Genomic DNA, 15,557 nt, shown 5'->3' with positions numbered 1-15,557 from the left:
TGTGGCTTCTCTGGTCCTGCTCAGCTCTGGAGCATGAGAGAGGTCCCTCTCATTGGTCCTCCTCTCAGACCATTTACTCAGCAACTTCTGAGCAGAAAAACTAGTATGAGCACAGTCCGAGAATGGGGCCTAGGCATCTGGACTGTCACACCACATTCTGCTCTTCTCTGTTTTTGTCTCACCTCTCTTCCCTAACCTGAGATAATCTGGGGGGCCTGCTAGCCAAATGGAGACTTTATGAAAGTTAGGAAAAGGCCCTTTCCTCATGATACTTTCCTGTCATCTATCAGAAAACTATCCAGTAATGTTTTAAATCTAAGCCATGTTAATAGAGCAGCCCTTGCATTTGCACAAAGCAGACAGGCTCATTTGTAAGCAGAGGCCCTGGGTCTTGTCTCCTCTTCTTTAAACTCTTAGACCAACAAAATTAATCCCATTCTTTTAATCTTGGACATTGGATAAGGTCTCTTTTTCCAAAGTTGCCTTCTCTAAATCCCTAACCTTCTCTTCGAAGGGAGTCTACCTTTGGTGGTTTAGGGGTGAAAAGGGGAATGGAGGCAAAACAAACACAAGTTAACTTATATCAAATAATTCTGATAATGTGTTCTCTGAAGAGTGCCTGTAAACCCTGCTAAAACATGCTGCCATTGTTGAGATGGAAGAGGTTCTATTGACTTCCCTAGCTTTAGGGAGAAACAATAACTTCTCAGTTGAGTGGTAGCTGGAGGATTCTTCCCATTACTCAGAAGCTCCTAGGTTGGATTTAGCTTCCTGAGCATCTATATAGCACCCTGTCTCCCATTATCAAAAGTTACTCTCCTGCCTTCTCTGAGTTTTGCTATTTAGCTATTTATTCAAAAGAAAGAGAAAGAAATTACAGAGACAAGCATTCATATATGAGGCAGATTTACATTTTAGAGTGTTCACGTGAAAAATAAAATATCTACTACATGCAAACAGGATCAGTGATTCTCAAAGTGGTCTCCAAACTAGCAGCACCAGTATCACTTGAACACTTGTTACAAGTGCAAATTCTTGGGCTTCACCCCAGACCTATCGTATCAGAAACTTTGGGGATGAGGCCAAGCAATCCATGGTTGAAAAACCACTCCAGGTGATCCTGATGTTTGCTCAAGTTTCAGAACCACTGCTCTAAATACCAGACCAATGAAAGTCATATCAAAGATTAAAAAGAATTCTTCACTCCACCAACAAATGAGATTTAACAACAGTCAGCTATTCCCACATCAGTTAACCATAGGGACTGATTTCATCTTCTTCAGGCTCTCTCTCTAACCTCCCCAGGTGTGCCCTGGTTGGCTCTTGAGGACTCAAGACTTACTTTCCAGTTTTCACGCAAGGTCAAGAACTTTGTCCTGAAAGCCAGTTCACAGGACCACACATCAATTTCCTACTGCTCCTATCACTGAAGTGGGACCCTGATTCTCAAATTCTTGTTACTTACTTCAGGATTCGTGACTTTAAGAACCCTAGGGGTGGGATAGGGAGGGTGAGAGGGAGGGAGATGCAAGAGGGAAGAGATATGGGAACATATGTATATGTATAACTGGTTCACTTTGTTATAAAGCAGAAACTAACACACCATTGTAAAGCAATTATACTCCAATAAAGATGTTAAAAAAAAAAAAGAACCCTAGCACTAAACAAGTCTCCATATTGTAACCCACTCTGGGATATAATGCCTCAAACACCTTATGCCAGTTTGCATTAGAGTTGAGCCTACAATCAGACTAAGTATTCTGGTTGACCAACTCCTGCCCCCATCTCATTCCTTTCCCTATTTAGTGCTATTTCTGTCCATTTACCCAACAGAAGTTGCCAGGTTGCCACATAAACTAAACCTGGTATATCATTTTGACTTGTCTGCTTTTTCCTATTTCCTAAAATCCAGCCCCCATGACCAAATGATTCCACTAAACGAGTGGTTGCCAATCATCACTGCTATAGACTGCAATGTGTCCCCCCAAAATATATATGGTGAAGCTCTAACCCTGCAATGTGACTGTACTTAAAGATAAGCCTTTAAGGAAGTAATTAAGGTTAAGCAAGGTCATAAGGGTGGGGCCCTAATCTGATTGGATTGGTATCCATATAAGAAGAGGAAGAGACACCAGAGATTCTTTTTCAACTCAAGTGTACAGAAGAAGGTTGAGGGAAGATATAGTGAGAAGGTGGCCATCTAACAAGCCAGGAAAGAGAGGCCTCATTGGAAACCAACCCTGATGGCACCTTGATCTTGGATTTCTACCCTCCAGAATTATGAGAAAATAAATTCCTGTCGCATAAGCCACCTGGTCTGTGATATTATGGCAGCCTGATCAGACTAATACAATCATCTGGGGGAGGTTTTAAAAATTACACATCCCTAAAAGAATGATTCGATTTGTTTGAGGTATGGTCCTCACATTTTCACTTTTTAGAATCTTCCAAGATTATTGCATGTGCAGCCAAGGTTGAGAACCACTGGGGCTGTCCCTGCTTTGTAAAATTGAATACTTAGGCCTATTTTTTAAAGTCTGTCCCATTAACATAATTTGAAATGATATCTTTAGATTTAGACATATCTGTATATCTGTTTTCCTATTCAAGGAATCCCCAAATAGATAAGGAAGACATGGTTATAGCTTGCCAGCTTGAATAACAGAATATAAACTGAGCTTGAAATTAAGATAACTTTAGAATAAATCAGTCAAAGATTTTTATTGAATGAATTATTAAAGATATCGTATTTTTTCTGTTGGAAACAACTTTCAAAGAAAGAAACAAAATAAGTAAAGAAACCTTTAACAACCCTGTAAACAAGACAGGGTCCTAACCTGAGAGCACAACATTTGAGAAACACTGTCTAAGTTTGTACTAAATTAAAAGAAGTTGCCAGTAATCTACATAATTCACCTTCTCAAGAGTATAGTACAGCCTGGTTGAAGGTAAGTGTAAATTTTTCTGAAAAAAAAAAAGATCCCACTAATATCTCCAAATTAGAGGGAAATATATTCTACAGGGTTCCGCTGCAGAAAATAAAATCCACTCTAGTTACTTGAAGCGGAACAGGATTTGATGAAGGAAATTAAGTTCTTACAAAATTGTTGGAAGGTCAGTAGAAATGGGGTTGAATCTGGACAGCTCCCAAAGCCAAACAGCTTCTGCTATGATCAGGAAAGCTGATTCTGCAGGAACCTGCTGAATCAGGGAGCCACATTCTGAATGAAGAAGCTTTAACAGACGACCCCAGAAGCATGCACCCTCTGTCATTCTCTATCCATACAAACAAAAATCGATGCCCTACATCCTGCCTCTTTACCCGTGTGACTCAATCACTAATCAATGTATCATAAAAATGCTTCTGCTTGATGTATCTAAATCACGTCCAGAACCCTACCTACAAGGGAGGCTAGGAAATGTGATCTTTACGTTTTTCAGCCTTTGATTCTTCAAGAAGATTGGAATATTTGTTTATAAAGCTACTTTCTATATACTTGGCATCCATATACAACCTACTTTCCATACTTGTATTTCCAAACAACAAAACAACCTCCACAACATGGCTATCAGGTACAGTTTTCTAGCTGTAGACAAGTAGTCATAGGAGGCATTCAAGAGGATTACTAGCGTTCCAGGCATATTCATCTCTCTATTTCCCCCTTGATAATTAGGATCAATTATGGCAGATAAAACAAGATTAGTCTCCTTTTCCTAAAATGGCCAGTTGATGGTCTCATATTTCAATTAAATTCTTGTATCTGCTGGAGGATGCAATCCTCTCTTAGATATAAGAGCTCTAACCTAGGAGAGCCCCAAATTTCAGCAATAAGAAGCAAAATTTTCTAAGTAGGTCATTCGGTACTACATTGGTGTAATAGTAAGAGGTACCATTCCCTAGTCTCTTACTCTGTTTTCAGACCCTATTATTCCAGCTATGAGAGAAATATGTTGGTCAGAGTTTCAGAGTAAGTACCACATCTATAAGGCAGCATTCCAATCTCACAAGGTGTTATTTCTTAGGTGCTGCCATTACTGAGCTTTCAGTGGTTCATTCCACCATTTCTTAAGGACAACTGCTTCTGAATGGATATTACCATTTAATCTCCTAAGTATGAACATGATGCCTTATTTCTTTTGCTTTAAAATTAGTTCTTTAATCAGAAAAAGTATTGTGTTGGATACTGTGAATAGCTATTTAGTTAGTCCTCAGATGTTTGCTGGCAGAAACACAGTAAGCAGAGAAGGCAAATCCAAATCCAGATTGAGTAATCCATTTCCAGTGAGGAAAATCACTGATCTCTCCATGATGGAAGTGGCTTAATATAATCTATCACCTGGGCATTATTCTGTTGCTGGTAGTTTGGACACTTAGTTGCATCTCAAGTATAGTGGAAGAAAATTCATGTCATTGAGCTGATGTAGAACCTCCATCAGTGCTACCACAACCACTTTGTTCTTTAACCCAATGAGCAAACACTGGAGTGGCTGGAGAAAGATTACCTTTGTCATACACTGAGTGACCATGATGTTCACATGATTTTGAGAACCTGCTCTCGAAAAGTGGGAGTCATAAATAACACATGGCTCAGGATAAATAAGATACAGTACATAAGTTCTGGAGATCTACTGTAAGACTAGTACCTATAGCTATCAATACTGTACAATTTGTACCGTATACTTTGTATGCTTTATATACTTATCAGTAGAGGAACTCTATAGCGAGATGAAGAAGAAAAACAAACAAAACACAAAAAAAGAGAGAACCCTTTTTTATACCTCACTGTGTTCTTTGGTTATGTATCTTTTCTTTAAATTTCTACCATTGATTCTTGTGTTCCAAAGATTGTGCATTTTTCCTTTTTTTTTTAAGCGGTAAAAAAAAAGTGAAAAAAAAGTAGTAGATAAGAACATATTAAGTATGTGTTTTCAATACACTTTTTTTTTTTTTTTTGGCTGCATCGGGTCTTTAGTTGCAGCATGCAGGATCTTTCATTGTGGTGTGCAGGCTCTTCGCTGCAGTGCACAGGTTTCTCTCTAGTTGTGGTGTGCGCTTGCAGGTTTTCTCCCTCTAGTTGTGGCACGAAGGCTCCAGAGCATGTGGGCTCTGTAGTTTGTGGCATGCAGGGCTCTCTAGTTGAGGCATGTGGGCTCAGTAGTTGTGGCATGCAGGCTTAGTTGCCCCACAGCATGTGGGATCTTAGTTCCCCAACCAGGGATCGAACCCGCATCCCCTGCCTTGCAGGAAGGATTCTTTACCACTGGACCACCAGGGAAGTCCTTTAATACACTTTTTACACTTAAACTTGCTAAGAAATAGACCTCATATTAACTATTCTTACCACAAAATAGTAATGATGATGACAATGATGATGATGATGATAAAGGGGGTGGGAGGAAACTTTGGAAGGTGATGAATATGTTTTGGGGAAGTGATGGTGGTAATGCCCTCACAGTGTATATTTACCCCCAAACTCATCAAGTTATACACATTAAATATGTACAGCTTTTTACATATCAATCATACCTTAATAAAGTGTGTTTTTTTTTTAAGGAAAAAGAAAAGAACACATGACTCAGCCTCTGGGTCTATCTGAAAGGTTCATCAACTTATCTCTTCTTCAAACCTCCTTGTCAAAAATCCTCCAATCTTGTATTTCCCAACCCATCCAATCTTGTATTTCCCAACCCAGTAGCCACTGGCCGTTGCCCATGAATCAAAATGTATACTACATTCAGCCATCTTTCACTCTGGACAAGGTACACCACTAGAACATAGGGTCTGCCCATTGGGAGGATTTCCTTCCCCCCCCCCCCCGTCTTTCAATAATACCCTGTGCAAAGCTGTGATATTTCAGCAGTCAGCCCACTTCCAGCTTAGGCCACATATCATGAGGAACCATTCATAAACAGACTTGATTTTTTTTCTTTCTCAGGTTATATGGAACTTCCCATTAGGTCCTGGGGCTGGGTTGAGGGAAGAATGGAGTAGAAAGACTTGCACAAACCTTATGGCATATATTATACTTCCACGTGATAATAGAGTGCTTCTAGACATGCCCTAATTTATGATTTAGCAAACCAGACACTACTCAGTTTTATGAGAAGCATGAATTCAGCACTTAGCCTGTGTGTATATCTGTGTCCTCCAGTTATATATTCAGTCTCTGCTAGAGTCTAATAGCACATCAAGAGCTGTTTCTCAAAAGGAGAATAGCTACTTGCCAAAAAGAATGTGGTATGTTTGGATTCTGCTACTTATTGAAAATATTGAACACATATGAATATACATATAGTTATACATATTATATATATTAATTTATTTTATATAAATTCTATACTCAGGAATTGGAGAAAAAACACAATATATACACGTGGACCTACCAAAAAAACTCTGCGGTGGACATTGACCAAAACTCTGTTTATCACTAGAATCTGCAAGTCCCCACTCTGACCAGTAAACCATAGTGGTGACTGGGTCCCCATGGATTACTGCTATCTCAAAACCAGTATCAATAATCACTGAAAGGACCAGTATCTTTCTTTACCCCATAAAATATCCCTTTGTTATCAGCAATGGGAGGGAGATTTACAGCATGTACTTGTGATGTTTTGGTAGTCTTTCTTCAAGAATACTGATCATTGGTTGACTGAAAATTTGTATTTAATGGTGGTCCAGGATGAATAAAGATCCCAGAAATTTCTTGTTGTAATAAAGAAGGAGGAATCCAAAGTTGCAGGGAGAGCAAACAATGATGCTCTTTCACTCAAAAGGCTCTGGGTCTATGTACTCACTTAGGTCTGGGAATTGGTAGGGAGGCCGTGATTACCATGGTGTCTCAAGTCAGGCCTCTGTTCCCAGACCTTGAGTTTTTAGTGAGCTGCCCATCTATTTCATTCCTAGGGCCCCAAGATCAGTAAGTCACCACTAAAAATTTCTGCCATCAAACCACTTCTACCTACTGAGATAACCATGCTCAGCCATTCTGGCATAGTTAATGCCACACTGGCCTCTGCTACATAGAATTCCATCATTCCCACTAAAGTAGGGATTCTGATTGAATGGCATGTTCTGTCTTCACTTTCAACCTATAGAGAACGGCCATGGCTATCTCACATCGATGTATTTATCAATGATATGAGTGATCTTGAGAGACATAGTTAGGGGCAGTCGAGTTGATCACACACGTTAAATCCATTCTAACATTCCTAATTCCCTAATACTTGAATTTCTTCTTTTTCATGATACTAAGGAATTTCTGGCATTTCAATTTTATTAGCTTAAGCCACCATTACGTCTAGGAGTCAATCAGCCATCAGACCACAGAAACACTCTCAGATGCTCAGACTACACATTGAATCCCAAATCTCTGGTAATTGTGTCCATACCAATAAATTCACCCCATCACAGCATTGGTCTAGTATCTTCAAAATCTATTTCCCACAAATAATCCCCAGCTTTTGGCTGTTATAAATATATTAGCAAAATCATTTAACTCCTTTTGCTGGTAAGCCTTTTCCTCTAGGGCTTGATGCTGCAATTGTTCCCTAGGACATGCAGAGATCTGATCTGGCTATAAGTGTGGAAGCAATAAGGGTAGGGAGGGTGCTACAAGAAGAGAACTGATATTTCTTTGCAAGGGACTTGCCTCACAAAAGGTTGTTACAGGGTCTTCAAGCAAAGCAAGGTCAACATCATTAGGCAACAGAGGAGCAATAGAGGACTTGGTGAGGTTTGGGGTACAGAGTATACAAATTTATCCAAGTCTTTCTAAATGATATCATTTCAGTGATGGGGTCCAACTTTTTCTGAGTCAATGTTTTCAATTTTGTGAAAAATAAATGGAAAAACTGTCAATTCAACCTACCTTATAATTCAACAAACAATCCACAGCATCAGACTTTCCATCTGATTTCCATCTAAATTAGTCTTGAGGCTACAAAAGATGAGAGATTCTTTAAGGACAGTTGTAAAAATTCTTTGATTCTCAGATGGTTTCTAGGGCTGAAAATGTAAAACATTGAGCCTACCTTTTTCTTATAGCTCACCGGCACAATTCAGAAAAAAACAAAACAACCCACTCCCAAGTCCTTTTCTTCCTCACGTCCTCCATAGTGGTCTATCACAGTGGATGACCAGAGGTAATTGCTTAAGTACTTAAGTAATCGCTCATTCTGTGCTGCAAGTGCCTTTAAACAAAATCAAGTCCATTTCTTTCCTGTGTTATTGTCTATAACCACTTCTGGTACTAATTACTCAGGTTATCACTCGGGTCTCAGCCACATACAATAGAATCCACTTTAACCAGTTTAAGCAGAAAGTCTTTATTATAGGGAACTATGTGCTTCTGTAAATTTTATAGAGGTAGAGGAGCAGGATTCAGTCTAATATCCCAGGACTGACTCCTAGCCCTTAAAACCACTCTGCCTCTGCTGTGATTGAGAAAGTGACCACCACCACTACAGAAAGGTAACAAATCAAGAGCCCATTTGTACTACTGATGATTGCAAAACCATACTATCTCTGACATGACTGAGGACACTGCCACCACAGGACACATGGACACCCTGGGAACACAGTGGCACCACCCCGTGACAGGAAGCAGCTGATAGGAAAACCATCTGCCACATTAGGGGGTCACCCTCTCATATGCTAGCTCCAGAACCGTGTCACCTCTCCCCACAACCTCTGCCCCCACACTCTCCCTCTCCTGCCTGTGTTCACTTTTTAATCAAAGTCTCATGCAATAGCATCTCACTGATGAAACACAAGTCCTATCTAAAACTGACTTCTGGAGACCTGGGAATGCAGTGTTCGCATACTAAGAAGGATTTAGGGTGGATGTTGAGTTAGCCATTAACACTTGTAGCTTCTCCTTCCACTGTATATCAGAAAAAGTTCAAAATCATAACGATAGGCCTAGAAAAGACACCACAGTTTGCCTTATTTTTTCTCTGCCCCATGAATGGTGGGAAGACAGGTAAAATTTACAAAGAGCCATAGTTAGAACCAATGATCCACATCCACAAATTATACTATAAGGCAAACTATATTGACAGGTCTACAAAAATTCATGGGGCTTTTTCAACAACTTAATTGAGGTATAATCGATGTGCAACATACTATATATATATAAAGTATACAACACAATGAGTTTTGATATATGTACACACCCATGAAAACATTGACACATCAAGATAATGAACATACCCATCAGCCTGGAAAGTTTTCCCAGGTCCCTTTATAACCCATGCCTATAGGGGTTCTTTTAATTTGACATTACATCATTAGGCAACTCAGTCTTCTTTTTTTTTTTTTAAGAAAACTACACACCTTTACTTTTTTTTTTTTTTTGGCTGTGTTGGGTCTTCGTTGCTGCGTGCGGGCTCTCTCTATTTGCGGTAAGCAGGGGCTACTCTTTGTTGCAATGTGCAGGCTTCTCTTTGTGGTGGCTTCTTTTGTTGTGGAGCATGGGCTCTAGGCACGCAGGCTTCAGTAGTTGTGGCACGCGGGCTCACTAGTTGTGGCTCACGGGCTCTAGAGCGCAGGCTCAGTAGTTGTGGCACACGGGCTTAGTTGCTACGCTGCATGTGGGATCTTCCCGGACCAGGGCTCAAACCCGTGTCCCCTGCATTGGCAGGTGGATTCTTAACCACTGCGCCACGAGGTTAAGTCCCCAACTCATTCTTAAATAGAGGAACAAACAAACCCCCTCCCAACAAAGAAGGATATTTTCTCAAATCCAAAAAGCTCAACTTTCAGTACAACAATTCAAGTTCATTCTTAGATAATCCAGAAAAAAAAATCAACATGTTGGGGCATAGCCCTAGTTCTCTCCTTACCCACCACAAAAATCAATATAACGAGACAGATAACATAAACCATTGGTTCTTAAATGTGTATAACAGAATACTGATGTGTAGTTAGTGTCACAAATGTCTCTCCAAATTTGGATCAGTGTGAAGAAATTTTATTTGCTACAATGGAGAACACATACTACGGATAGCAATGCCTATCAGCAACTGAGATGAGCATGTCATAAAACACAGGTACAACTTGTAGCCAATGAGACATAAAAGGTACAATAAATGAGAGATGAGAGAAACCAAAAAGGATTTTGTGTTTACTAAAACAAACCCAAAAATGTCTGATGTTAAGTATATGAGAAAGAATGCCAGGGTAGTAAACAGTTCTATTCAAACAGCAACATAACATTAGACGCTACCAAGGGAACAGTGTAATGCATTTCAAATATATTGCCCCCAAATTCTAGTATTTAGAAATGTGACATGAACGTAAATAGGATAGAAGCCACTGGGAGGGGAAAAAACACACCTAAACCAGTGGCTCTCAGACTCTGTATGCCTCAGAATCACCTGGGGGGCTTCATAAAATACAGACTGCTGAGTCCCACCCCAGGGATTCTGATTCAAGAGGTCTCAGGTGGGGGCTGAAGATTTAACATATCTAATAAGTGCCCAGATGATGCCGATGCGGATGGTTTGTGGACCACACTGTGAGAGCCGCGACTGATCTAGACTTCTAGTTTAATTCCCAGGAGAAGTATTCAATGGGAGTCAAAGAAGCAGAACATGTTGAAAAATTTTTCATTTTCCAACTGTTTCATTGCTTACTTCAGGTGTCCTAATTGACAATATTGGATTTCTATTGCTTTTACTTCGTATCCATTATTTTCCCTTTTAATTTTTTTCTCATTGTCCCTTTCCTCTTTATTTCGACATGGCTTTCTCAAGCCTGTCTTCTACATTATGGATTTTGTTTTCTCTACGTTTTGCTTGCTTTTCACTGCTTCAGATGCTCTGATTTCTCTGATGATATTTCTTTTCCTTAATTTCCGAACTTCCTTTGCCATTTCTCTTTTCTTCTTATTTATTCATTTCTTAGGTCATATCGTCTCATCTTTCATCTCTTGCTTTATAGAGTTCTTGATTTCTCTAATTTCCTTTAGAGGTCAAATTAGTTATTAAACACTTCTTTCTTTACTTGAATTATCTCTTCTCAATTGTGCTATTTTTGTGTCATTTTTATGCCACGCTTTTATTTTTCCTTCTTCTGGGGGACAGGATTTTTGCATAAATTCAATGTGTGTTTTCTCTTTTCTCTGCCATTTATTCCTTAGTTGGGGGGCATTCCCTCTGGTTATGCTACATGTTCACCTGAAGTAAACAATGAAATAATTGGAAAATGAAATTTTTTTCAATATGTTATATTGAAGCTAGGTTTCTGATTTGAGAAATCTTGAATATGATAAAAAAAAAATACATAGCCTCTTGAAGAAATGGAAGTTCGAGTTAATATATGGAAACAGTATGGAGGCTCCTTAAAAAACTAAAAACAGAGTTACCATATGATCCAGCAATCCCACTCCTGGGCATGTATCAGGAAAAGATGAAAACTCTAATTCAAAAAGATACATGCACCGCAGTGTTGCAGCACTGTTTACAATAACCAAGACATGGAAGCAATCTAAGTGTCCATCGACAGATGAATGGATAAAGAAGATGCGGTATATTACTGAGATTATTACTCAGCCATAAAAAGGAATGAAATAGTGCCATTTGCAGCAACATGGATGGACGTAGTGATTAACATACTAAGTAAGTCAGAAAGAGAAAAACAAACACCATATGATATCACATATGTGGAATCTAAAAAAATGAAGTTATTTACAAAACAGAAAGAGACTCACAGACTCACAGACATAGAAAACAAACTTATGGTTACCAAAAGGGAACGTGGGGGGGAGAGATAAATTAGGAGTTTGGGATTAACATATGCACACTACTATATATAAAATAGATAAACAACAATGACCTTCTCTATGGCACAGGGAGCTATATTCAAGATCTTGTAATAACCTATAATGGAAAAGAATCTGAGAAAGAATATATGAATATATATATATATATATATATATGAATATATATATATATGAATGAAACAATCACTTTGCTGTACACCTGAAAGTAACACAACACTGTAAATCAACTATACTTCAATAATTTTTAAAAAAAAAAAAGAATCATGTCCCCTCAATTCACATGACTGAAGTGCTGCTTGAGGGTTTTTGCCTTCACCTCATCTCTGCCCTGATGAAACAATTCCAATGGCGGGGTCATTCTCATCCTTCTGTTTTCAGGTTTCATGTCAAATTCTCAGAACCCTTTCTTGACCATCTTCTATAAAGCAGACTTTGAATTATTACCACTTCAACCTAATTATTTGTTCCTTGGCTTTTTTAATTTTCAAAACATTATTCTGTCTTTAATTATTTGTAACTTCCCAATAAAATTTAAACTCCACAAGGAGAGAAATCATGTTTGTCTTGTTTACTGCTGTGTTCCTAGCATCTACCACAGTGATTGGCACATAGTAGTTAATCAAAAAATGTGTTAAATGAATTAATAAAGAATTATAAAATTAATACAATTAAAACCACATTTTAGACTGTAAGGTCAAATGGTATAAACTAGAGTCTAGAATTAGACCCAAGCATACATGCATTATTATTTTAAGTTGGCAGAGCAGTATTCAGTACCTGAGGCATTGACTGGACATTTGGAAAAATAATAAGGCACAATCCCCTATGTGAATGGCTTTTGAGGAAGTCAGGGGATGGTGAATAAGTTAGCACAGAATAAAAAGAAGAAAACAGATTCAGAAAATCAGATATGCATGAAGTCAAAAGTTTAGTGTGACAGGATCTCAGAAAACACTATAAGATATAAGCCATCAGGAATTTGCAGATGTCTTAGGAAAGGCTTCACCCATGACTTGGAATAGAGGATTATACAAATCTTTCCTAATTCTGAAAGAGAAACTGATATCTGGGTTACATACACATAACACTGAAGCAAGAACTTTAAAAAAATGGATAGTTTTGACTCTGTACAAATTGAAACCTCTTATATTACAAAAGTAATAGTCACCACAAATAAGACTGAACAATAAATAACAACCCAAATGAAAAGTTGCAACATATCTGGGAAATGATTATTGTTTGTAATATACAAATAACTCTCATAAATCAATAAGAAAATGAAAATTACTGAAGGACACAAAGAGACAATCACACACACACATACAACAACAACAAGAAGTAATGATCCTACTCTCCCATCCCCCCCAAATAAAACCCTAAATATATAGGGTATATGGTGTTAACTATAGTCAAATACATAAAGTACACTGAAATATCAATTTTTTACCCATTAGATTAGCAATGATTAAAAAGATTGACAATATCCAAAGCTGACAAGAATGTAGGGAAAGAGACAATCTCAAATACTGTTAGAGGATTTAGTTTAGAAATATATATTAAAAAATTAACACTTTGACTTAGCAGTTCCTCTTCAAAGTATTTCTCCCAAGAAAACAATGTGTCAATTGCAATTTCAAACTTAGCAAAACAAAAAGAAAACTCTTATACTCCCAACAAAACTTATCAATCTCCCAATTTTTCCCATCTTACTACATGGCACCTCCAGATACCTAACTGCTCCAGAAAGAAACTTGATTATCCTTGGTCTCTCCTTTCTCTCACTTCCTACAGCCAGTTCAACAAGTCTTTTCAACTCTACCTCCAAAATCTATCCCAGATCCATCCTCTTCTCTCCTCTCCACTGTCCACACTGCAGTCCAGACCACTATCATATTTTCCCTGCATCACTGCAGACTGCAGATAGCTTCCTGACTAATCTTACTTCTACTCTCATGATCTGACCCCAACATTGAAGCCAAAATTAAGCCCTTTAATCGAAAAATTGTATTTTTTAAAGTAAATGCTCAAAGTCCTAAAATTTCTCTCATCTTTAAATCTGACTGCCAAATTACAACAAACCTTCCTCTACTCCACATCCTATTCTAGCTTTTTCTCTGCTCTCTTTTATAGCAAAAAAAAAAAACCTTATTGTCTATAACCTCCATCTCTATTTTCTCACTTCTATTCTTTCTCAAACCCTCTCCCTTCAGGCTTTCATCCACACCTCCTACCAAAAACCTCGTGGACATCATGAACTTCACAGTATTAAACCCAACAGTCAATTCTCAGTCCTCTTGCTACTTGACTCCCCAACAGTATTTGACACTGTTGATCTTGCCTCCTTCCTCAAATACTTTATTCCTTTAGCTTTTGAGATACCACAACTTCCTGAGCTTCCTCCTACCTCTGGCCATTCCTACTAGCACTTCTCTCCATGGGATCTCTAAACGTCAGCGTTCCCCAAACTCCTTCCTCAGACATTTTCTCTTCCCTCTGTTTACTCACTCCCTACATGCATTCATCTATTGCTACAGCTTTAAATATCCTCCAAATGTTAATATCTCCAAATTTATGTCTCCAGACCTGACCCTTGCCCTGAATCCAGGCTTGTATATTCAATTGCCAACTCAGCGTCTCCACGTAGACATCTAATAGGCATCTACAGCTTAACGTATACAAAATGTACTCTTATCTTCCTCCTCAAAACTTCTCCTTTCCTGGTCTTGTACATTTTCAAAACTGGCACCACCACTCACCATATACATAAGGCAAAGCCACTGGATTCTAGCTTGACTGCTTTCTCTAAGACTCCATATCCAATCCATCAGTAAATCCTATTAGCTCTTCCTTTTCAGTACATTCTGAAGCTGACAATATTTCCCCACTTCTGTTACTATCACCCACCTCAAAGCCACCATCATCTTTGCCTGGACTAATTTCAGAGTCTCCTAACTCTCCTCCTTACTTCCATTACTTCCCCTTTCATACAGCAGCTAAGGTAACCTTCCTAAAAAAATGTGATATCATGTCACTCTCCTGCTCGAAACCTTCCAATCTCTTCCCATTCTATTTAGAAGAAAACCATTGTCCTTGCTGATCCTGCCTTTCCCTCTGCCCAGAACAATTACCCCCACCTATTGGCTTGGTTTACTTTTCACTTCTTGTAGATCTATGTCAAGTGTCATCTCCTCTAAAAGAGCTTCCAGACCACCCTACCTAAAATAACATGTGTACACACACACACACACACACACACACACACACACACCACACACACCACTACCCTGCTTTAGTTTTCACATACATTTCTACCTGACATTAGGAAGCTAGAATGTCAGCTTGAAAAGGGCAGGGACTTCCACTGTTTTGGTCATTACTGAATGAGTGGCATCCCCTATATTCTATGGCCTGGAACATGGTTGGTATGAGACAATTGCTCCATAAATACTTGATGAAAATGGATTGAATAAATGAGTGGTTCCCTTGCTCCTTCACCTAAAATCAGCACCTCTACCACACTTAATCTCCCCAAACAGCATTGAGAACTTAAAAAAAAAAAATCCTACTTACAATAAAATCTAACTCCTAATCGTAGCCCACGAGGCCTTAAAGGATCAATCTCTGTGGACTTCTCCATTCTTTTTTCTTCCTCTTCTTCTTCTTTTTGTGTGTGTGTGTGTGTGTGTGTGTGTGTGTGTGTGTGTGTGTTTAATAAATTTATTTATTTATTTTTGGCTGTGTTGGGTCTCCGTTGCTGCACGCAGGCTTTTTCTA

The 15,557-nt window shown here is 38.7% G+C and overlaps 1 long non-coding RNA gene across 1 annotated transcript in view; it reads right to left on the bottom strand.

The window, feature by feature from the left end:
* Positions 1 to 15,557, bottom strand: part of LOC132373414 (uncharacterized) — a 169,721-nt gene that overhangs the window by 64,473 nt on the left and 89,691 nt on the right. Inside the window, exon 3 of the long non-coding RNA XR_009505418.1 lies at positions 7,869 to 7,937. This is a non-coding gene — a long non-coding RNA (uncharacterized LOC132373414). The remainder of the gene's footprint in view (positions 1 to 7,868; positions 7,938 to 15,557) is intronic.

The sequence above is a fragment of the Balaenoptera ricei genome, chromosome 10 (assembly GCF_028023285.1).
Source record: "Balaenoptera ricei isolate mBalRic1 chromosome 10, mBalRic1.hap2, whole genome shotgun sequence".
In the NCBI taxonomy this organism is placed as follows: domain Eukaryota; kingdom Metazoa; phylum Chordata; class Mammalia; order Artiodactyla; family Balaenopteridae; genus Balaenoptera; species Balaenoptera ricei.
Note: the sequence above shows the minus strand (reverse complement) of the source record. Positions and strands in the feature narration are given on the sequence as shown.